Raw genomic sequence first — 24,151 nt, 5'->3', positions numbered from 1 at the left:
TATTGACTATAGTCCTCACACTGTACATTTCATAGCCATGACCCATTTACTTTGCTACTGGAAGTCTGTACTTAATCTGTCTCATCCCCCACCCCTTTGGCAACCACTTGTTTGTTCTCTGTACCTGTGACTTTGTTTCTCTTTTGTTATGTTTGTTCATTTATTTTTTTTTTTTGATTCCACATGTAAGTGAAATCATACAGTATTTGTCTTTTTCTGGCTGACTTATTTCACTTATCGTAATAATCTCTAGGTCCATCCATGTTGTTGCAAATGGCAAGATTTCATTCTTTTTTATGGCTGAGTACTATTCCATTCTGTATATATATACCATTTCTCTATCAATTCATCTATTGTTGGCTACTTATGTTGCGTCCATATCTTGGCTATTGTAAATAATGCCACAATGAACATAGGGTGCCTATATCTTTTCTAATTAGTGTTTTCATTTTCTTCAGATAAATACTCAGGACTAGAATTGATGGATCATATGGAAGTTCTATTTTTAATTTTCTGAAGAATCTCCATACTGTTTTCCATAGTGGTTGTACCAATTTACATCTCCACCAACAGTGCACGAGAGTTCCCTTTTCTCCATATCCTTGCCAATATTTCTTAGTTTCATGTCTTTCTGATAATAGACATTTTGACAGGTGTAGGGTGATATCTCATTGTGTTTTTCATTTGCATTTTCCTGTAGTGATGTTGAGCACCTTTTCATGTGCCTGTTAGCCATCTGTATGTTTTCCTTATAAAAGTGTCTATTCAGATCCTCTGCCCATTTTTAAATTGGGCTGTTTTGTTCTCTGATGTTGAATTATATGAGTTATTTGTATATTTTGGATATTAACCCTTTACTGGATATATTGTATGCAAATATCGTCTCCCATTCAGTAGGTGGCCTTTTCATTTTGTTGATAGTTTCCTTCACTGTGAAAAAGCTTTCTAGTTTGATGTGGTCTCTTTATTTTTGCATTTTTTCCCTTGCTTGAGGAGACATATCCACAAAATATTACTAAGACCAATGTCAAAGAACACACTGCTTATGTTTTCTTCTAGAAGTTTTATGATTTGAGGTTTTACATTTAAGTTTTTAATCCATTTTGAATTTATTTTTGTGCATGGTGTGAGAAGGTAGTCCAGTTTTATTCTTTTGCATGTAACTATCCAGTTTTCCCAACACCATTTATTGAAGAGGCTGTCTTTTCTCCATTGTATATCTTGCCTCCTTTGTCATAGATTAATTGCCCATATAAATGTAGGTTTATTTCTGGGATCTATATTCTGTTCCATTGTTGTATGTGTCTGTTTTTGTGCTAGTACCATACTCTTTTGATTACTTTGCTAGCATAGTTTGAAATCAGGGAGCATGATACCTCCAGCTTTCTTCTTCTTTCTTAAGATTGCTTTGGCTATTTGGGGTCTTTTGTGTTTCCATACAAATTATAGAATTATTTGTCATAGGTCTGTGAAAAATACCATTGGTATTTTGATGGGATTGCATTGAATCTGTAGATTGCCTTGAGTATAATAGTCATTTTAACAATATTAGTTATTCCAATTCATGAGCACAGTATATCCTTCCATCTGTTCGTGTCATCAATTTCATTCATCAGTGTCTTATAGTTTTCTGAATACAGGTCTTTTACCTCCTTAGATTTACTCCTAGGCATTTTATTCCTTTTGATGTGATTGTAAATGAGGTTGTTTCCTTAATTCTCTTTCTGATATAGCATTGTTAGTGTATAGAAATACAACATATTTCTGTATATTAACTTTTTATTCTGCAACTTTACTGAATTCATTAATGAATTCTAATAGTTTTTTGGTGGCATCTTTAGGATTTTCTGTGTATAGTACCATGTCATCTGCAAACAGTGGTGGTTTCACTTCTTCCTTCCAATTTGGATTCCTTTTATTTATCTTTTTCTTGTCTGATTGCTGTGGCTAGGACTTCCAATACTATGCTGAGTAAAAGTGGCAAAACTGGACATCCTTGTCTGTTCCTGATCTTAGAGGAAAAGCTTTCAGTATGATGAGTATGGGGATAGCTATAGGCTTGTCATATATGGCCTTAATTATATTGAGGTATATTCCCTCTATACCCATTTTGTTGAAAGTTTTTGACATAAATGGCTGTTTAATTTTGTCAAGTTTTTTATGCATCTATTGAGATGATCATATGGCTTTTATTCTTAATTTTGTAAATGTGGTATATCACATCGATTGAACTGCAGATATTGAAACAGCCTTGCATTCCTGGGATAAATTCCACTTGATCATGGTATATGATCCTTTTAATGTATTGTTGAATTTGGTGTGCTAATATTTTGTTGAGGATTTTTACTTATATGTTCATGAGTGACATTGCCCTGTAATTGTGTGTGTGTCTGATATCTTTGTCTGGTTTTGGCATAAGGCGATGCTGTCCTCGTAGAATGAGTTCAGAAGCTTTCTATTCTCTGCAATTTTTTGGAATAGTTTGAGAAGGATATGTGTTAACTTGTCTCTAAAAGTTTGGTAAAATGCACCTGTGTAGCCATCTGATCCTAGACTTTTGTTTTGGGGGATTTAAAAAATATTACTGATTCAGTTTCATTACTGGTAATTGAGATGTTCATATTTTATATCTCTTCCTGGATTGGTCTTGGGATATTGTATATTTATAGGAATTTGTCCATTTCTTCTAGGTTGTCATTTTTATTGATGTGTGATTGTTCATAGTAATATTTTATGATCCTCTGTTTTTCTGTGGTGTTGGTTGTAACTTCTTTTCCATTTCTGATTTTGTTTTGGGCCCTCTTTTTGTCTTGATGAGTCTGGCTAAAGTTTTATCAATCTTGTTTATCTTTTCAGAGGACCAGCTCTTAGTTTCATTCTTTCATTTTCCTTTTCTTTTTTTTTTTTTCTTTTTTTTTTTTTTGCAGTATGTGGGTCTCTCACTGTTGTGGCCTCTCCCGTTGCGGAGCACGGGCTCCGGATGCGCAGGCTCAGCGGCCATGGCTCATGGGCCCAGCAACTCCATGGCATGTGGGATCTTCCTGGACCAGGGCACGAACCCGTGTCCCCTGCCTCGGCAGGCGGACTCTCAACCACTGAGCCACCAGGGAAGCCCCCTCCTTTGCTTTTTGTGTAGTAAAATTGTCTCTATTTTATTTATTTCTTCTCTGTTATTTATTATTTCCTTCTTTCTAGTAACTTTCAGTTTGTTTGTTATTCTTTTTCTAGTTCCTTTAGGTATAGGGTTAGGTTGTTTATTTGAAATTTTTCTTGTTTCCTGTGGTAGGCTTCTATTGCTCTAAACTTCCCTCTTAGAACTGCTTTTGTGCATCCCATAGACTTTGAATTGTTGTGGTTTTTTTCATTTGTCTCCAGATGTTTTTTGATTTCTTCAGTGATCCATAGTTGTTTAATAGCATATTGTTTAGCTTCCACATGTTTGTGTGTTTTGCAGTTTTTTTCTTGTAGTTGACTTCTAGTCTCATAGCCTTGTGGTCAGAAAAAAAGTTTGATATGATTTCAGTCTTCTTAAATTTACTGAGACTTGTCTTGTGACCTAGCATGAGATCTATCCTAGAGAATTTTCCATGTGAACTTGAAAAGAATATGTATTCTGCTGCTTTTGGATGGAATATTCTATATATATTAAGTACATTCGATCTGATGTGTCATTTAAAGCCCATGTTTCCTTATTGATTTTCTGTCTGGATTATCTGTCCATTGATGTAAGTGGAGTGTTGATGTCCCCTACTATTATTGTGTTGTTGTGAATTTCTCTCCTTGTGTCCGTTAATAATAACTTTATGTATTTAGGTGCTCCTGTGTTGGGTGCATATGTTTACAATTGTTATATCTTCTTCTTGGTTGCTCCCTTGAACATTATGTAATGTCCTTCTTTGTCTCTTGTTATAGTCTTCTTTTAAATTTGATTTTGTCTGATATAAATATTGTGTACCCAAGCATTCTTTTCATTTCTATTTGCATGGAATAACTTTTTCCATTCTCTCACTTTCAGTCTGTGTACGTCTTTAGATCTGAAGTGAGTCTCTTGTAGGCAACATAAATATGAGTCTTGTTTTTGTGTCCATTCAGCCACTCTATGTCTTTTGATTGGAGCATTTAGTTCATTTATATTTAAAGTAATTATTGATAAGTATTATTGCCATTTGGTTAATTGTTTTGGAGTTGTTTTTACAGTTCTTTTTTGTTCTTTTCTTCTTCTTTTGCTCCCTTGTGATTTGATAGCCATCTTTACATTATGTTTAGATTCTTTCTCTTTTTTGTATGTTGTATATATTATAGATTTTTGGCTTGTGGTTACCATGAGGTTTATATATAGCAATCTATATGTATACATGATTATTTCAAGTTGCTTATCCCTCAAGTTCAAACACATTTTAACAACCCTGCATTTTTACTCCCCCCAACCAGCGTTTACTATTTTTAACCTCATATTTTGTATATTTTTGTTTTGTTTCTCCCTTAACTACTTATTGTGGATACAGATGATTTTACTACTTTTTTCTTTTAACCTTCCTACTAGCTTTATAGTGGTTGATTTACTTCCTTTACTGTATATTTGCCTTTACCAATGAGATTTTTCCTTTTATAAGTTTTATATTCCTAGTTGTGGCCTTTTCTTTTCTACTTAGAAAAGTCCCTTTAACATTTCTTGTAAAGCTGGATTCATGATGCTGAACTCTTTTAGCTTTTGGTTGTCTGTAGAACTTTGGATCTCTCCTTCAAATCTGAAGGAAAGCCTTGCCAGGTAGATTATTCTTAGTTGTAGGTTTTCCTCTTTCATCACTGTAAATATATCATGCCATTCCCTTCTGACCCACAGAGTTTCTGCTGACAAGTCAGCCGATTGCCTTATGGGTGTTCCTTTGTATGTAACGTGTTGCTTTTCCCTTGCTGCTTTTAATGTTCTCTCTTTATCTGTAATTTTTGCCATCTTAATTACAATGTGCTTGGCATGGTCCTCTTTGGCTTGATCCTCTTTGTTACTCTCTGTGCTGCTTGGACCAGAATGTCTGTTTCCTTGCCCAGAATAGGGAAGCTTTCTGCTATTATGTCTTCAAATAATTTCTCTGCCCCTTTATCTCTCTCTTCTATAATACAAATGATAGGATGTTTGATGTCATTTCAGAGGTCTCTTTTCTTTTTACATGAATCCTCTACATATGGATGAGTTCCATCCTGAGAGCACATTCGTAAGTCCAATTTGTAAGTCCAACAAAGTTAGCCTAGGCACCCAATTAACACAGTCATATATATAGTACTGTACTGTAATAGGTTTATAATAGTTTTCACACAAATAATACATAAAAAACAAACACAAAAAATAAAGGAAACATTTTTAATCTTACAGTACAGTACCATGAAAAGTACAATAGTACCAGCTACATCACCACTGCTTTTACGCTTGCTTCCGGACATCCTGGCCTTGAAATAAAGATACTATACTACTGTATTCTATACAGTACTGTACAGTAAAGTACACAAAAGCACAACCACTTGTAGAGGATGCACGCAGGTGACAATGTATGCCAGGCATGTGAAATAACTTACATGATTGAACATGCAAATGCATGTTTGCCTCTTTGAAAGTTTGCAACTTGAACGTTCATATGTAGGGGACTTACTGTATTCTTTTTTTCTTTTTTTCTGTTCAGTTTCAGTGATTTCCACTGAAATTCTGTTCTTTAGTTTGCTTACCCATTCCTCTTTGTCATCTAAACTACTGTTGATTCCTTCTAGTGTGTTTTTAATTTCAGTTATTATATTCTTCAGCTCTGCTTGTCCTTTATGTTTTTTAACTCTTTGTACAATTCTCACTGTGTTCACTCATTCTTCTCCTGAGGCCTTTGAGCATCTTTATGATTATTACCTTGAACTCTTTGTTGGGTAGATTTCTTATCTCTACTTCACTTAGTTCTTCTTCTAAGGTTTTATCTTAGAAGATAGATAGAAACATATCTATCATTATAGATAGATAAAGTTAGAAACATATTCTTCGTTAGAAACATATTCTTCTATTTATTCATTTTGCCTAATTCACTGTTTTTATTTCTATGTAGTTGGCAGGTTGGTTACATTTTCTAGTTTTGGAGAACTCTCCTTTTGTAGGAGACATCTTATGTGTCACAGCAGTGTACTCCCCTCTAGTCACCAGAACTGTATGTTCTAGGGGTACCCCCTTGGTGGGCTGCATGGGTCTTTCTGTTATAGGTGGCTGACTACTGTGGGAAGTCCAGTTGGCATGGCTGCCCCCCATCTGGTTGGTTGTCAGACCCTGCCTTGTGTGGAAGCTACTGGCCGCTGGTGGGTGGAGCTCTGTCACAGAGCAGCTGGTTCAGAGCCCCTGAGGGCCCAGGGTTGGTGCTGACTCACTGGTTGGCAGAGCCAGGTCCTAGGGTTTGTGTTTGTGGATCCAGGGGTCCTGCATCTTCTGTCTGCCTGCTGATGGGCAGGGCAGGTTCCTGACATGGCTGGCTGCAGGGTCAGAGGGTGTCCCAAAGCTGGTGTAGACTGGCTGGTGAGTGGGGCTGGATCCTGGAGTGGCTGGCTGATGATCCTAAGGTGTCTCAAAGCTGGTGTCAGCCTGATAGTGGGTGAGGTTAGGTTCTGGGTACAGTACTGGTCCTCTGGTGGGTGGAGCTTGGTCCTGGGGTCTTTGGTGTTTGGGCCCAGGGGTCTGGAGCTGGTGTTTATCCACTGGTGGGTGGGCCTGGGGACCCTCTGGGTGGCTCAGTGTTGGGTGGAGCCAGGTCCCAGTGTCTCTAGCTGCTGGGCCCTAGGGGTCTCGGAGATTGTGCCTGTCCTCTGGTGGATGAGGCTTGTCCCAATACTAGTGTCAGCCCAGTAGTGGATGGAGCTGTGTCCCAGGGTTTCCGGCTGCAGGACCCTGGGGATACTGAGGCTAGTGCTGGCCCACTATTGCGTGAAGCTGAATTCTGTGGTATTTGGATACAGGCCCCGGTGCTCCAGAGTTGGCTTTGGCCAACTAGTTAGCGGGGTCAAGTCCCAGGTGGTCCCTGGGCTAGTGCCAGTTCACTAGTGAATGGAGCTGCATCTTGTGGTCTCTGGCTACAGGGCCCTGGAGGTCCTGTAGCTGGTTTGGCTGCTGGTGAGCAGGCTGGTTCCTGACATGACTGGCTGCAAGGCCTAGGGTATCCCGAAGCTGGTGTCAGTCTGCTGGTGGGTGGGGTCAGATCCTCAGGCAATGGCTGAGGCCCAAGGTGTCCCAGAGCTGATGTTTGCCCACTGTTGGGTGATGTTGCCCACTGTTGGGTGGGACCAGGGCCCAGGTGGTCCTGGGGCCAGTGCTGGTGCGTTGTTGGGCACGGCTGGGTCCTGGGCCCTCTGTAGATGGGTCACATCCTGGTGGCAGCTAGGGGCTCAGGGAGTCCTAGTGCAGCTGGCCTGCTGGTGGGTGGGGCTGTGTCCCTGCCCAGCTAGCTGCTGACCTTAGGCAACCAAGTACTTGTTCTGACACCAGGTGGGGTCAGGTCCCGGTGCTAATAAGCTCAAGGGAAAACTCCAAAATGGCACTTGCAAGCACCATTGCCTTCATGGTAGAATGGGCTCCTCACAATGGCTGCTGTCAGCAGCTATGTCCACCAAAGTGAGCGCCAGTTGCCTCCTGCCTCTCTGGGAGACTCTCCAAGATGAGCAAATGGGTCTAACTCAGGCTTCTTTCAAACTATTGCTTCTTCCCTGGGTTTCAGAGTGAGGGAGATTTTGTCTGTGCCCTTTAAGACTGGAGTTTCTGTTTCTTACAGCCCTCTGGCTCTCCCCAAAATAAGCCCTGCTGGCCTTCAAAGCCAAATGTTCTGGTGCTTATCTTCCCAGGGCAGGAAACCCCAAAGTGGGGAGACCAGTGTGGGGCTTGGACCCCTCATTCCTTGAGGAGCACCTCTGCAATTATAATTATCCTCCCATTTGTGCATCCACCCACCTGGAGGTATGAGTTTTGACTATACTGCCTCTCTGCAGTCTTCCTACCCATCTTGTTATTGTTTCTTCTTTACATCTTTAATTGTAGAAGATCTTTTCTGCTAGTGTTTAGGTCTTTCTCATCAATAATTGCTCTGTAAATAGTTGTAATTTTGCTGTGCCTATGGAAGGAGGTGAGCTCAGGGTCTTCCTACCCTACCATCTTGGCTACTTCCCTGAATAGGTATTATTTTTAAAAACCAAAGCAACAATAAACATATGGCCACCTTCACACATGGCCATTTATGTATGTACTCCTCTGTAGGTAACTGTGATAAAGGTGATGATAAAGGTGATGATTGACATTTATCTTGTTCTCTTCATTAGATTATTAACTCCTCAAAGCAAAGACTGTGCTTCTTCATGATGTAACTCTTTCTGTAGAGTGCATGGTGCATCGTGCATCGCTGATGCAGGTAATGATGGCATTGAAGAGGAGGATTCAAGTTACATTCCATATAATAATTTATAGGTAAATGGACCTCTTTCCAAACTCTGAAGTCACTCCATAGATGTGTTTTCTGTATTCCCTGACATTGTTAAATTAAAAAAAATTTTTTTTTAATTTTATTTATTTTATTTTTGGCTGCATTGGGTCTCGTTGCCGTATGCGGGCTTTTCTTTAGTTGTGGAGGGGGGGGCTACTCTTTGTTGCAGTGCACGGGCTTCTCATTGTGGTGGCTTCTCTTGTTGTGGAGCACAGGCTCTAGGCACGCAGGCTTCGGTAGTTGTGGCACACGGACTCAGTAGTTGTGGCTCCTGGGCTCTAGAGTGCAGGCTCAGTAGATGTGGTACACGGGCTTAGTTGCTCTGTGGCATGTGGGATCTTCCCTGACTAGGGCTCGAACCAGTGTCCCCTGCATTGGCAGGCGGATTCTTAACCATTGTGCTTCCCTGGTGGCACAGTGGTTGAGAGTCCGCCTGCTGATGCAGGGGACACGGGTTCGTGCCCCAGTCCGGGAGGATCCCACATGCCGCGGAGTGGCTGGGCCCGTGAGCCATGGCCGCTGAGCCTACGTGTCCGGAGCCTGTGCTCCACAACGGGAGAGGCCACGGCAGTGAGAGGCCTGCGTACTGCAAAAAACAAAACAAACAAAAAAACCCAAAAACTCTTGGTCCTAACAAGGAAAGGTCTGTTCTATGCTTTTACTTTAGCAGAGGACATGTTTAAACACTGTGCTAACTGGTGAACTGTTCTGTGTTAGCCAGGAGTTTCTTATACTATATTATATCTATTAAGTGGAGGTTTTAACTTTAAATAGTGAGTAGTAAGTAGACAACTCAGTTATATTCCTTTGAGGGACAGGGCTAAAACTATAAAAGAGTAGAAAATAAAAATTAATTAAGACATTTAAACTTTGTTTTCACATTAACCAGAAAGAACAACTGGTTTAAATATATGCAGGAGTCACCCAGTTTCTAGCTATTTTCCCCATCAAGACTTGCGGTGAATCTATCCAAGCTTATGAGTGACCAACATCCTACTTTGCTTTCAGCATTGTATTTAAGTTTTATATAGGAAAAGAAAAGTTCATCTATGTGAACTCTTTCAACTTCAGCTCTTTCAACTCTTAGAACTGCTGCAACTAGGATTTCTTTGTTCTGGAGTACATGATGTGGAAATGTCTTGCTGCTCTATATTTGCAGACATGACTTTACTAACTTAAATCAGATTTAGCACAAAAATAAGACATATAAATTGTAAAGAGTATTTGCCTGAGAGCTCAGGTGTTAGGAGATTATAGCAAATTAAATACCGCTTTTTGAATATTTGATTAGTCTTTCCCTTGATATTTTTGGTTTAGGCTAATGTTTCCTGAGTGTATATCAATTTAATTTATTATGAAAGGGCTTTATTTTATGTCATCCAAAGCTGACTCTATGACTTCATTCTATTACTTAAACTTTTCCTCCCATATCACACTCTTTTGAAGTCCCTAAGGATGGGCCTTGGCTATCCTTTTATTTTTTAGGATTTGTCCTTCTTTTCAAATGCAAAATGGTTTCTTCTTATGGGGCACTGGAATTTGATTAAGTCTTCTTGTAATGGTCAGAAGTAAATTCTCCCTTTCCTAAATATAGAATTCCAAGAAGAAAAGGGGCATTTACTTGTGAACTGCAGAGTTTTAAATTATCTGTTTAGTTAGGCCTCATTTAAGCACTATGTCAAAATCTTGACAATGCTGGCATATGTCACTGCTGTATTCTGGCAAGATTATCACAGAATGTTGCATGAAGAAACTCCAAATTACAAAAGAGTTATGATCCATCCAGAAAGTGACTTTTGACTGCTGAAGATAAATCTCTTAAAGCATGTTTGGCCATTCAATCCTAGACTTCCTAGACTTTGAAGTGAAAGAAAGCCCCCAAACCCTTCCCTTTTGTATTTGATATGTTAGATCACATGTGACACTGAATGCCGGTGTTCAGATCACGTCTCCACCACAAAGGACCCAGTGGGAATGCTTAGCTCTAAAGCAGAAGTAGGCAAACTATGGTCAGATCCAGTCCCCTGCCTTTTTTTGTATGGTGTGCAAGTTAGGAATTCTTTTTTTATAGTTGTAAATGATCGAAACAAAATCAAAATAATAATATTCTGATATATTATTTTTTTACATCTTTATTAGAGTATAATTGCTTTACAATGGTGTGTTAGTTTCTGCTTTATAACAAAGTGAATCAGTTATACATATACATATGTTCCCATACCTCTTCCCTCTTGCGTCTCCCTCCCTCCCACCCTCCCTATCCCACCCCTCCAGCGGTCACATAGCACCGAGCTGATCTCCCTGTGCTATGCAGCTGCTTCCCACTAGCTATCTACCTTACGTTTGGTAGTGTATATATGTCCAGGCCTCTCTCTCACTTTGGCACAGCTTACCCTTCCCGCTCCCCATATCCTCAAGTCCATTCTCTAGTAGGTCTGTGTCTTTATTCCTGTCTTACCCCTAGGTTGTTCATGACATTTTTTTTGTTAAACTCCATATATATGTGTTTCTCTTTCTGACTTACTTCACTCTGTATGACACACTCTAGGTCTATCCACCTCATTACAAATAGCTCAATTTCGTTTCTTTTTATGGCTGAGTAATATTCCATTGTATATATGTGCCACATCTTTATCCATTCATCCGATGATGGACACTTAGGTTGTTTCCATCTCCGGGCTATGGTAAATAGAACTGCAATGAACATTTTTGTACATGACTTTTTTTGAATTATGGTTTTCTCAGGGTATATGCCCAGTAGTGGAATTGCTGGGTCATATGGTAGTTCTATTTGTAGTTCTTTAACGAACCTCCATACTGTTCTCCATAGTGGCTGTACCAATTCACATTCCCACCAGAAGGGCAAGAGTGTTCCCTTTTCTCCACACCCTCTCCAGCATTTATTGTTTCTAGATTTTTTGATGATGGCCATTCTGACTGGTGTGAGATGATATCTCATTGTAGTTTTGATTTGCATTTCTCTAATGATTAATGATGTTGAGCATTCTTTCATGTGTTTGCTGACAGTCTGTATATCTTCTTCGGAGAAATGTCTATTTGGGTCTTCTGCCCATTTTTGGATTGGGTTCTTTGTTTTTTGTTATGGAGCTACATGAGCTGCTTATAAATTTTGGAGATTCACTCTTTGTCAGTTGCTTCATTTGCAAATATTTTCTCCCATTCTGAGAGTTGTCTTCTGGTCTTGTTTATGGTTTCCTTTGCTGTGCAAAAGCTTTGAAGTTTCATTAGGTCCCATTTGTTTATTTTTGTTTTTATTTCCATTTCTCTAGGAGGTGGGTCAAAAAGGATCTTGCTGTGATTTATGTCATAGAATGTTCTGCCTATGTTTTCCTCTAAGAGTTTGATAGTTTCTGGCTTTACATTTAGGTCTTTAATCCATTTTGAGCTTCTTTTTGTGTATGGTGTTAGGGAGTGATCTAATCTCATACTTTGACATGTACCTGTCCAGTTTACACAGCACCACTTATTGAAGAGGCTGTCCTTTCTCCACTGTACATTCCTGCCTCCTTTATCAAAGATTAGGTAACCATATGTGCCTGGGTTTATCTCTGGGCTCTCTATCCTGTTCCATTGATCTATCTTTCTGTTTTTGTACCAGTACAATACTGTCTTAATTACTGTAGCTTTGTAGTATAGTCTGAAGTCAGGGAGCCTGATTCCTCCAGCTCCATTTTTCGTTCTCAAGATTGCTTTGGCTTTTCGGGGTGTTTTGTGTTTCCATACAAATTGTGAAATTTTTTGTTCTAGTTCTGTGAAAAATACCGGTGGTAGTTTGATAGGGATTGCATTGAATCTGTAGATTGCTTTGGGTAGTAGAGTCATTTTCACAATGTTGATTCTTCCAATCTAAGAACATGGTATATCTCTCCATCTCTTTGTATCATCTTTAATTTCTTTCATCAGTGTCTTATAATTTTCTACATACAGGTCTTTTGTCTCCTTAGGTAGGTTCATTCCTAGATATTTTATTCTTTTTGTTGCCATGGTAAATGGGAGTGTTTTCTTGATTTCACTTTCAGATTTTTCATCATTAGTGTATAGGAATGCCAGAGATTTCTGTGCATTAATTTTGTATCCTGCTACTTTACCAAATTCATTGATTAGCTCTAGTAGTTTTCTGGTAGCATCTTTAGGATTCTCTATGTATAGTTTCATGTCATCTGCAAACAGTGACAGCTTTACTTCTTCTTTTCCGATTTGGATTCCTTTTATTTCCTTTTCTTCTCTGATTGCTGTGGCTAAAACTTCCAAAATTATGTTGAATAAGAGTGGTGAGAGTGGGCAACCTTGTCTTGTTCCTGATCTTAGTGGAAATGCTTTCAGTTTTTCACCATTGAGGACGATGTTGGCTGTGGGTTTGTCATATATGGCCTTTATTATGTTGAGGAAAGTTCCCTCTATGCCTACTTTCTGCAGGGTTTTTATCATAAATGGGTGTTGAATTTTGTTGAAAGCTTTCTCTGCATCTATTGAGATGATCATATGGTTTTTCTCCTTCACTTTGTTAATATGGTTTATCACATTGATTGATTTGCATATACTGAAGAATCCTTGCATTCCTGGAATAAACCCTACTTGATCATGGTGTATGATCCTTTTAATGTGCTGTTGGATTCTGTTTGCTAGTATTTTGTTGAGGATTTTTGCATCTATGTTCATCAGTGATATTTGCCTGTAGTTTTCTTTCTTTGTGACATCCTCGCCTGGTTTTGGCATCAGGGTGATGGTGGCCTCGTAGAATGAGTTTGGGAGTGCTACTCCCTCTGCTATATTTTGGAAGAGTTTGAGAAGGATAGGTGATAGCTCTTCTCTAAATGTTTGGTAGAATTCTCCTGTGAAGCCATCTGGTCCTGGGCTTTTGTTTGTTGGAAGATTTTTAATCACAGTTTCAATTTCAGTGCTTGTGATTGGTCTGTTCATATTTTCTATTTCTTCCTGATTCAGTCTTGGCAGGTGGTGCATTTCTAAGAATTTGTCCATTTCTTCCAGGTTGTCCATTTTATTGGCACAGAGTTGCTTGTAGTAATCTCTCATGATCTTTTGTATTTCTGCATTGTCAGTTGTTACTTCTCCTTTTTCATTTCTAATTCTATTGATTTGAGTCTTCTCCCTTTTTTCTTGATGAGTCTGGCTAATGGTTTATCAATTTTGTTTATCTTCTAAAAGAATCAGCTTTTAGTTTTACTGATCTTTGCTATTGTTTCCTTCATGTCTTTTTCATTTATTTCTGATCTGATGTATATGATTTCTTTCCTTCAGCTAACTCTGTTGTTTTTTTGTTCTTCTTTCTCTAAGTGTTTTAAGTGCAAGTTTAGGTTGTTTATTCGAGATGTTTCCTGTTTCTTAAGGTAGGATTGTATTGCTATAAACTTCCCTCTCAGAACTGCTCTTGCTGCATCCCGTTGGTTTTGGGTCATCGTGTCTCCATTGTCATTTGTTTCTAGGTATGTTTTTATTTCCCCTTTGATTTCTTCAGTGATCACTTCATTATTAAGTAGTGTATTGTTTTGCCTCCCTGTGTTTGTATTTTTTACAGATATTTTCCTGTAATTGATATCTAGTCTCATAGCATTGTGGTCGGAAAAGATACTTGATAGAATTTCAGTTTTCTGTAATTTACCAAGGCTTGATTTGTGACCCAAGATATGATCTATCCTGGAGAATGTTCCATGAACACTTGAGAAAAATGTGTATTCTGTTGTTTTTGGATGGAATGTCCTATGAATATCAATTAAGTCCATCTTTTTTAATGTATCATTTAAAGATTGTGTTACCTTATTTATTTTCATTTTGGATTATCTGTCCATTGGTGAAAGTGGGGTGTTATAGTCCCCTGCTATGAATGTTTTACTGTCGAGTTCCCCTTTTATTGCTGTTAGTATTTGCCTTATGTATTGAGATGCCTCTATGTTGGGTGCATAAATATTTACAATTGTTATATCTTCTTCTTGGATTGATCCCTTGATTATTATGTAGTGTCCTTTTTTGTCTCTTGTAATAGTCTTTATTTTAAAGTCTATTTTGTCTGATATGAGAATTGCTACTCCAGCTTTCTTTTGGTTTCCATTTGCTTGGGATATCTTTTTCTATCCCCTTACTTTCAGTCTGTATGTGTCTCTAGGTCTGAAATGGGTCTCTTGTAGACACCATATATATAGGTCTTGTTTTTGTATCCATTCAGCCAATCTGTGTCTTTTGGTGGGAGCATTTAGTCCATTTACATTTAAGGTAATTATTGAGATGTATGTTCCTATTCCCGTTTTCTTAATTGTTTTGGGTTCGTTATTGTAGGTCTTTTCCTTCTCTTGTGTTTCTTGCCTAGAGAAGATCCTTTAGCATTTGTTGTAAAGCTGGTTTGGTGGTGCTGAACTCTCTCAGCTTTTGCTTGTCTGTAAAGCTTTTAATTTCTCCGTCAAATGTGAATGAGATCCTTGCTGGGTAGACTAATCTTGGTTGCAGGTTTTTCTCCTTCATCACTTTAAATATGTCCTGCCAGTCCCTTCTGGCTTGCAGAGTTTCTGCTGAAAGATCAGCTGTTAACCTTATGGGGATTCCCTTGTGTGTTATTGGTTGTTTTTCCCTTGCTGCTTTTAATATGTTTTCTTTGTATTTAATTTTTGACAGTTTGATTCATATGTGTTTTGGCATATTTCTCCTTGGATTTATCCTGTATGGGACTCTCTGTGCTTCCTGGACTTGATTAACTATTTCCTTTCCCATATTAGGGAAGTTTTCAAGTATAATCTCTTCAAATATTTTCTCAATCCCTTTCTTTTTCTCTATAATTCGAATGGAATTATAATTCGAATCCCTATAATTCGAATGTTGGTGCGTTTAATGTTGTCCCAGAAGTCTCTGAGACTGTCCTCAGTTCTTTTCATTCTTCTTTCTTTATTCTGCTCTGCAGTAGTTATTTCCACTATTTTATCTTCCAGGTCACTTATCTGTTCTTCTGCCTCAGTTATTCTGCTATTGATCCCTTGTAGAGTATTTTTAATTTCATTTATTGTGTTGTTCATTGTTGTTTGTTTCATCTTTAGTTCTTCTAGGTCCTTGTTAAATGTTTCTTGCATTTTGTTTGTTCTATTTCCAGGATTTTATATCATCTTTACTATCATTATTCTGAATTCTTTTTCAAGTAGACTGCCTATTTCCTCTTCATTTGTTAGGTCTGGTGGGTGTTTATCTTGGTCCTTCATCTGCTGTGTGTTTTTCTGTCTTCTCATTTTGCTTATCTTACTGTGTTTGGGGTCTCCTCTTTGCAGGCTTCACTTTCATAGTTCCCGTTATTTTTGTTGTCTGCCCCCAGTGGGTGAGGTTGGTTTAGTGGCCTGTGTAGGCTTCCTGGTGGAGGGGACTGATGCCTGTGTTCTGGTGGGTGGGACTGTATCTTGTCCTTCTGGTGTGCAGGGCCCTGTCCAGTGCTGTGTTTTGGAGTGTCTGTGAGCTTAGCATGACTTTAGGCTGCCTCTCTGCTAATGGGTGGGGTTGTGTTCCTGTCTCGCTAGTTGTTTGGCATAGGATGTCCAGCACTGTAGCTTGCTGGTCGTTGAGTGAAGCTGGGTGCTGGTGTTGAGATGGAGATGTCTGGGAGATTTTCGCCGTTTGATATTATGTGGAGCTGCAAGGTCTCTTGTGGACCAGTGTCCTGAAGTTGTCTCTCCCACCTCAGAGGCACAGCACTGACTGCTCGCTGCAGCACCAAGAGCCTTGCATGCACACGGCTCAGAATAAAAGAGAGAAAGTTGAAAGAAAGAATTAGTAGAAGAAGAAAGAGAGAAAGAACAAAAGCAAGAAAGAAAGTAGGGAGGGAGGCAGGGAGGGAGGAAGGAAGGAGGGAAGGAAGGAAAAAAGAAAGAAAGAAAATAAAGTAAAATAAAGTAAGATAAAATATAATAAAGTTATTAAAATAAAAAATAATTATTAAGAAAAAAAATTAAAATCAAAACAACAACAACAAAAAAGGATGGATAGAACCCTAGGACAAATGGTGGAAGCAAAGCTATACAGACAAAATCTCACACAGAAGCATACACATACACACTCACAAAAAGAGGAAAAGGGGAAAAAATAATATATCTTGCTTCCAAAGCCCACCTCCTCAATTTGGGATGATTCGTTGTCTATTCATGTATTCCACAGATGCAGGGTACATCAAGTTGATTGTGGAGCTTTAATCCGCTGCTCCTGAGGCTGCTGGGAGAGATTTCCCTTTCTCTTCTTTGTTCGCACAGCTCCCAGGGGCTCAGCTTTGGATTTGGCCCCGCCTCTGCGTGTAGGTCGCCGGATGGCGTCTGCTCTTCGCTCAGACAGGATGGGGTTAAAAGAGCCGCTGATTCGGGAGCTCTGGCGCACTCAGGCTGGGGGGGAGGGTGGGGCACGGAGGGCGGGGCGGGCCTGCGGCGGCCGAGGGCAGCATGACTTTGCGCCAGCCTGAGCCGCGCCGTGCGTTCTCCCGGGGGAGTTGTCCCTGGATCCCGGGACCCTGGCAGTGGCAGGCTGCACAGGCTCCCCGGAAGGGGGGTGTGGACAGTGACCTGTGCTCGCACACAGGCTTCCTAGTGGCGGCAGCAGCAGCCTTAGCGTCTCATGCGCGTCTCGCGCCGCAGCTCGCGCCCGTCTCTGGCGCAGCGCTCTTAATCCCCTCTCCTCGCGCACCAGGAAACAAAGAGGGAAGAAAAAGTCTCTTGCCTCTTCGGCAGGTCCAGACTTTTCCCTGACTCCCTTCCGGCTAGCCGTGGCGCACTAACCCCTTCAGGCTGTGTTCACGCCGCCAACCCCAGTCCTCTCCTTGGGATCCGACCGAAGCCCGAGCCTCAGGTCCCAGCCCCGCCAGCCCTGGCAGGTGAGCAGACAAGCCTCTCGGGCTGGTGAGTGCCGGTCGGCCCTGACCCTCTGTGCGGGAATCTCTCTGCTTTGCCATCCGCACCCCTGTGGCTGCGCTCTCCCCCTCCGCCACCTGCAGTCTCCGCCCGCGAAGGGGCTCCTAGTGTGTGGAAACCTTTCCTCCTTCACAGCTCCCTCCCATGGTGCAGGTCCCGTCCCTATTTTTTGGTCTCTGCTTTTTCTTTTTTCTTTTGCCCTACCCAGGTACGTGGGGACTTTCTTGCCTTTTGGGAGGTCTGAGGTCTTTTGCCAGCGTTCAGTAGGTGTTCTGTAGGAGTTGTTCCACATGTAGATGTATTTCTGGTGTATTTCAGTTATCTGTGGGCTTCTTCAGGTTGTCCAGGTAACCGTTCCTCATACTATGTAAGTCAATTGCAGGGGAACTGTACATCTCCAAACTCCGGAGCTCCGCACTCCGGAGGTGCCCCTTTCCACGTGCTGCCTCTCCCGTTCTGCACAGGTCCTAAGCCGATATATTATTATATATATTAAAATGATATGAAATTTAAATTTCAGTGATTATAAATAAAATTTTATTGGAACACAGCCATGCTCATTCATTTATATATTGTCTGTGGTTGCTTTCTCTACAATGATAGGATTGAGTAGTTGTAATAGAAATCCTATAACCCATAAAACCTAACATATTCACTACTTGCCCTTTGCAGATAAAGTTTTCTGACCCTGCTCTAAAACCATAGACTTTCCTCTGCATTGTTCCATGGCTGTTCTCAGAGTGTGTTAATTACAGCCTCTATTAGGAGAAGTGGAAAAACAGAGTAATTTCTCTGTGATGATTGTGGTCTTTGGAATCTTTATTGAATCTTTCCACATAACTCTTTGTTCTTTCATAATGTCCTAACATGTCTCTAGCTTATTCCAAGAGAATGTCTAATATATTTTACAACTATGTTCAGTGACTTAAAATAACAATGAAGAATAAAAAGGAAAACTTCTATTTTTTTGTGATTATGATATATGTAAAACAAATCCTAATATTCTAAGACACTGCACTGCTAAGAAACTCCACTTATCCTATCTATGTTTAATGCTGTAAAGTACTTGAAAATGCAGCCGTGTGTGTGTGTGTGTGTGTGTGTGTGTGTGTGTACACACGCATATGTCTTTATTACTTTTCCCTATCATCAAAGAGACTGGATCTGGAAAATATTGCATTTGTTATCTGTGAAGAAAGGGCAAGTTTCTAATAAAACAGAATTAAGTCAAAGACTCAAACTGACCTAAGAGAACAGTAGAAGGGAGAGATAAGAATGTAAGTAGTAATTTACAAAATAGCCAGGACATGGAACCAACCTAAATGTAATTTACAAAATAGTGTAATTTACAAAATAGCCAGGACATGGAACCAACCTAAATGTCCATCGACAGATGAATGTAATTTACAAAATAGCCAGGACATGGAACCAACCTAAATGTCCATCGACAGATGAATGGATAGAGAAGATGTGGCACATATATACAATGGAATATTACTCAGCCATAAAAAGAAACGAAACTGAGTTATTTGGAGTGAGGTGGATGGACCTACAGTCTGTCATACAGAGTGAAGTAAGTCAGAAAGAGAAAAACAAATACCGTATGCTAACACATATATATGGAATCTAAAAAAAAAATGGTCATGAAGAACCTAGTTGCAGGGCAGGAATAAAGATGTAGACATAGAGAATGGACTTGAGGACACAGGGTGAGAGGGGGAAGCTGGGGTGAAGTGAGAGTAGCATCGACATATATACACTACGGAATGTAAAATGACTAGTGGGAAGCAGCAGCATGGCACAGGGAGATAAAAGCTCGGTGTTTTGTGATGACCTAGAGGGGTGGGATAGGGAGGGTGGGAGGGAAGCAGACGCAAGAGGGAGGGGATATGGGGACATATGTATGCATATGGCTGATTGACTTTGGTGTACAATAGAAACTAACACAGTATTGTGAAGCAATTATACTCCAATAAAGTTCTATTTAAAGAAAAAAACCAAGAATGTAAGTAGTGTAGTTGTTGGCTTAAAAAAAATAATTTTTCAAGGCATCATCTGACAAGGATGTGATTCTCTAGAACTCACCCCTTCCAAAATTCCTACCATGTGTGTCAGGACAACAAAAGGATCCCTACTCCAAAACTCAGAATACCTCAGTGTTATGGAAAGCTTCATACAGTGGCCAACAGCTTAACCAGACATTGTGTATGATCTACCCCTAATTATAGTTTTGGATTCCTCACTCCTCTTTCCAGTGGCTGACCTCAGAAACCACCTCGAAGTTGTTCCTCCTCGAAAATCAACTTCTAGGGTTGTTAGTGTGGTTGACTATAGTGCCCTTGAGTTTTCCCTATGTACCAGCTCACACTCTGTTTGCTCTTAGAAAATGCTCATGAAATTCTACCAACATTGTACAACTACCACATTGTACCATCCCCTTTTCACGCATAGGACATTCACCTTCGGACAACCTCTGAGATTTCATCTCATAGATCTGAGAATCCTTAGATGTATCTCCTGCCCGTGCTTAAGAAATCATGACGAATTCCGTACATATCCACCAATGATGGCCTTTGATACAGCACCTGTTAGAAAAGCAACATGTAGCGTTTACAGGGACCAGTGTACAGTGTTACAGTCAGCAAGGGTGCCCTCTAGACATCTCGCAGTCTTGACAGCTGTGGATGCTTGGTTATTATAGCGCTGCTTCTGCCTTGATCTTTTCTCAGGTCTGCATCTATGTGGACTTCTCACTTTTATCTGCTTCCGCCCTATTTTTCCCAGGATCCTTGGAAGTCACTGACGAGAAACGTTAAGATTCATGCATCATTTCTCTTTTATTTCTCCTTGATTCCCCAAATACATTTTTAACAATTCTGGTTCCTACATGCCTCTTCTACCTAACATCTTTCTTTACTCTCCCAACCACCAACTTAGCTTGTCATTTTGAGGCTGTACTGTTACAATTGCCTCCTAAGTAGTTTGTCTATTTCCTATAATCTGGAGCCTATGAACCCATAGGAGAACTATGCATCGGCTTCAAAATGGCTCTAAATCTTCCGAAGTTGTACCTATACATAGCATTCTGAATGACTGAAGGATTAAGAGTGTGGAATATTAATTGTTCATTGAAAAATAAGTGCCTTAGGGTCTGCAGCTTGACTTCCGTGGGCTGAGATGCAATTCTATTGGATCAGGGCTGATACTGACTGATTTTGATACCCTTTTTCTGCACTATTTCTCTTCATGGCACTTATCACTTGCGCCAGTAGGCTGTAACTTCAAAAACAAAAAAAAGTGGCCAGGATTTTAGGTCTACTTCACTGCTGTTGTATTCACTAAGCAGGTGACTTGATTGTTTGGTTAATCAATTAATAAGAAAATTGTGGGGCTGGGAGCTAGTAATGATTGGTCCTGATGAATAGATATGTAACGATTTTAGCATTTGTTTATCGTTGATATGCATATGAATGAGTTTCAAAATACATGAGCTCAGCAGTTCACTTGGTGGCCTAATGGTTAGGATTCCAGACTTTCACTGCCATGGCCTGGGGTTCAATCCCTGGTCGGGGAACTGAGATCTTGCGAGCCACAGGGAGTGGCCAAAAAACAACAAAAACGAAACCTGAGTTGTTATGATTGTCAGGTGATGTATGATGTAAAATCTTAGACTGGATTTATCGGTGTTTATTGCTCTGACTTAGGAGTGAAGTGAACACCAAAAAGGGTAACGAGCCATGTCAATGACAGAGATGGGGGAGATGTAAATTCCCAGGTGTGATGTAAAGGGTAAAAAAGATGTGTGTATATATATATATATATATATATATATATATATATTTTTTTTTTTTTGCGGTACGCAGGCCTCTCACTGTTGTGGCCTCTCCCGTTGCGGAGCACAGGCTCCGAACGCGCAGGCTCAGCGGCCATGGCTCACGGGCCCAGCCGTTGCGCGGCATGTGGGATCTTCCTGGTCCGGGGCACGAACCCGTGTCCCCTGCATCGGCAGGCGGACTCTCAACCACTGCGCCACCAGGGAAGCCCAAAAAGATGTATATTTATTGTCATGTTTACTAGAAAAAAATATCAAACCTGTGAATTTACTGATATTGTTTAGGGAAAGACTTAGAAAAAAGAAGGGAGGAGTGATTTAAAGAAAAATATTAGGTAAACTATAGTGAGAGGTAATTAAAATGGCAAACCGTCCTGAAGGCGTAGGTGAAACACAGTTTATAGTCCAGGAAGCACAGGGTTAGGAGTTCAGGTTAACTCCAGATGTGAGTTTGGCAATTCATATACATAGTCAACCTCAGCTTCTTCTATAAAATAGAATTATTATCATTGAGTTTTACTTATTTCTTGTAAACATTAAATGAAGCCATATTCAAACATGAAAGTGATTTGTACACTGTAAGAATCTATAGAAACAAATTGCATTATTAAGTATGGTTAGAAAGGAGACTGGTCAAACTTTAATCCTTGATATGCTGTGGAGCCTCCAAATTTTACAACAGTGTAAATGTAAACAGAAGTGGAGGAGGCTGGGAAAGGTAGGGCTTAAGAACAGGGGCCTTAGAGGTTTAAAATTAACTCAGTATTGTATTCTGGCTCTTAATTATTTCAGAGTATCACCTGAAAAATGGGTATAATTTTAGTGCCTACCTCATAAGGATATGTCCGAGAATTAAGCAACACATATAACGCTTCTGGCACATATATGCTCTGACTACAATACAGTGATTATTATTACTATTATTATTATTAAATAGGGCAAGTTGAACTAGAATTAGTCCCAACATGCCTTTCGAGTTTCTAATAATTCTGGCAGATTAAATAAAAAGTGGAAAATACAGAGAGAACTCTGACACAAAGCAGTTCTAGAAATATCTCTCATTAAAACCCTTAAAACAAGCAAACATTCCTAACAGGAGTTCTTTTTGAAACTGACAGCAAAAAAAATGACCCCATGTAACCATCCTGGGAAAAAAAAAAAGGAGCATAACATGCTACGGTCATCTTTCTGTGATTCATCCTAGCAAGGGTCTGGGAGTCCAGACCTTGGTTAGAAATTGACAAGAGTATGAAGCCATGAGGTTGATCACCAAGGAGCTTTGGAAGAAAAACTGTGGATGTGAAGAATCCACAAATATGCCGTGTTTCCCAAGCAAGCTTCTAAGTCTAGAGATCCCATGTGAATTTTTAACTTAAAGAACCATGTCAGCTCTGCAGAACTAAAGACCGTGTTCTCATCACACATACTTCTAGAGTTACTTCTGGGTCCCTGATTCTAGAATTCGACCATGGTCACTGACCCACTTATTACTAACTATAAATCACTTGAATGTTTAGCTACTGGATATGGGACATTCCTGATGTTTGGCTGAGCGAGGCAGCTGCAGCTTTGTGGCGAAACATTCAGGCTGGAGAGCCAGGTGCCTGGGTTTGAATCAACTTCGGTTTCTCTGCTTACAAGCTGGCAATGACCTGTGGTGAGTCACTTACCTTTATGTGCCTAACCTGAAAAATGAAAATGACACAAACATTTTCCTTTTAGGTTTTTTGGTGTTTTGGGTGAGGTTTAAATGAGTCAATATTCGTAAAATGCTTAGAGTAGTATTGCCACAGGGTAAACCCCATTGTCATTATAAGAAGTTATTTCCTTAAACCAGCAATCCTCAAAATTTGCTGCATGGGAATCATCTGGAAGACTTGTTAACACGCAGACGCCAGGCCTCATCCCTGCAGTTTCTGATTCTGTGGGTCTGGGATGGAGCCTGAGAATTTGTGTTTTTTAACAAGGTCCAGTGTAATGCCGACGCTGCTGAGCCCAGAACCACAGCCTGAGAATCACTGCTCAAAAACGTTCATATCAAACTTTCATCAAAAGTTTAAACGCAGTGTAACTAAAGTGAAAAGGGTCATTTAGTTATACTAAGTGTTTATGAGTCAAGATATTGGGGGCCCTGTCTCCAGTGCAGGCACTCTTAAATGAGGTCTGAGTTGCTAGGGGCAATTCTGGAGGCTATCTTCATGGATGGCGGGGGTGGAGGTGAGAGAGGGGGATGCAACTCAAACAGAAAAAATAAGAAAAAAAAAAAGTATTTAAACCCAGTGCTCTGGTAATCCCGGAGAGATTTCTCCAGTTGGGTCAAACAGAAAATTCAAACTGCAGGTATCATAGGTTATCATGGCTACCTCTCAGCCTTCAGACAGAACTTTGATGAACCTCAGAACTGAGAACAGCTCGTGGTGATTCAAGCAAGTCCTTAAACCAAAAGATTTACCCATCACCTGTCAACAGGTGGAGGAGGTAAACGTGGGAGTAAAGGCCCCGCGGCTGAAACTGACCTGCCCACCAGCCAGAACGCGCCTGAGAAATACAGGGAATCGGAGAAAGAGGAGGAAATAAGACAGAAGGCGAGCAGACATCCGCGCGTTCTGCAAAATGAAGAGGAGTCTAGTGGTCGTTTATAATCCGCGTGCGATGGAGCCTCGGCGCAGTCCCCAGACACATAAATCAACGTCGCCCCGCCTCGCCTTCCCTCCCTCAGCTCTGGGCGGTCCCTGCGCCCGGGGCAGCTGAGCCCAGCACACGCCGGCGGCGGGAGCCCATTGGTCACCTGCGCTGAGAGGTGAGCGGCTCTGGCAGTCCTTCCCGGGGAAGGGGACAGGACCCATGCCCGGGCCAGGGGCAGCGGAGAGGGGGCTTGGCGTGGGAATGCAGCTAGTCCTGGGGCCCGAGCCAGGGCAGGGCCAACAGAG

Source organism: Delphinus delphis, chromosome 4 (genome assembly GCF_949987515.2).
Source record: "Delphinus delphis chromosome 4, mDelDel1.2, whole genome shotgun sequence".
Taxonomy (NCBI): Eukaryota; Metazoa; Chordata; class Mammalia; order Artiodactyla; family Delphinidae; genus Delphinus; species Delphinus delphis.
The sequence above is the reverse complement of the archived record's forward strand: the minus strand, read 5'-3'. Positions refer to the sequence as shown.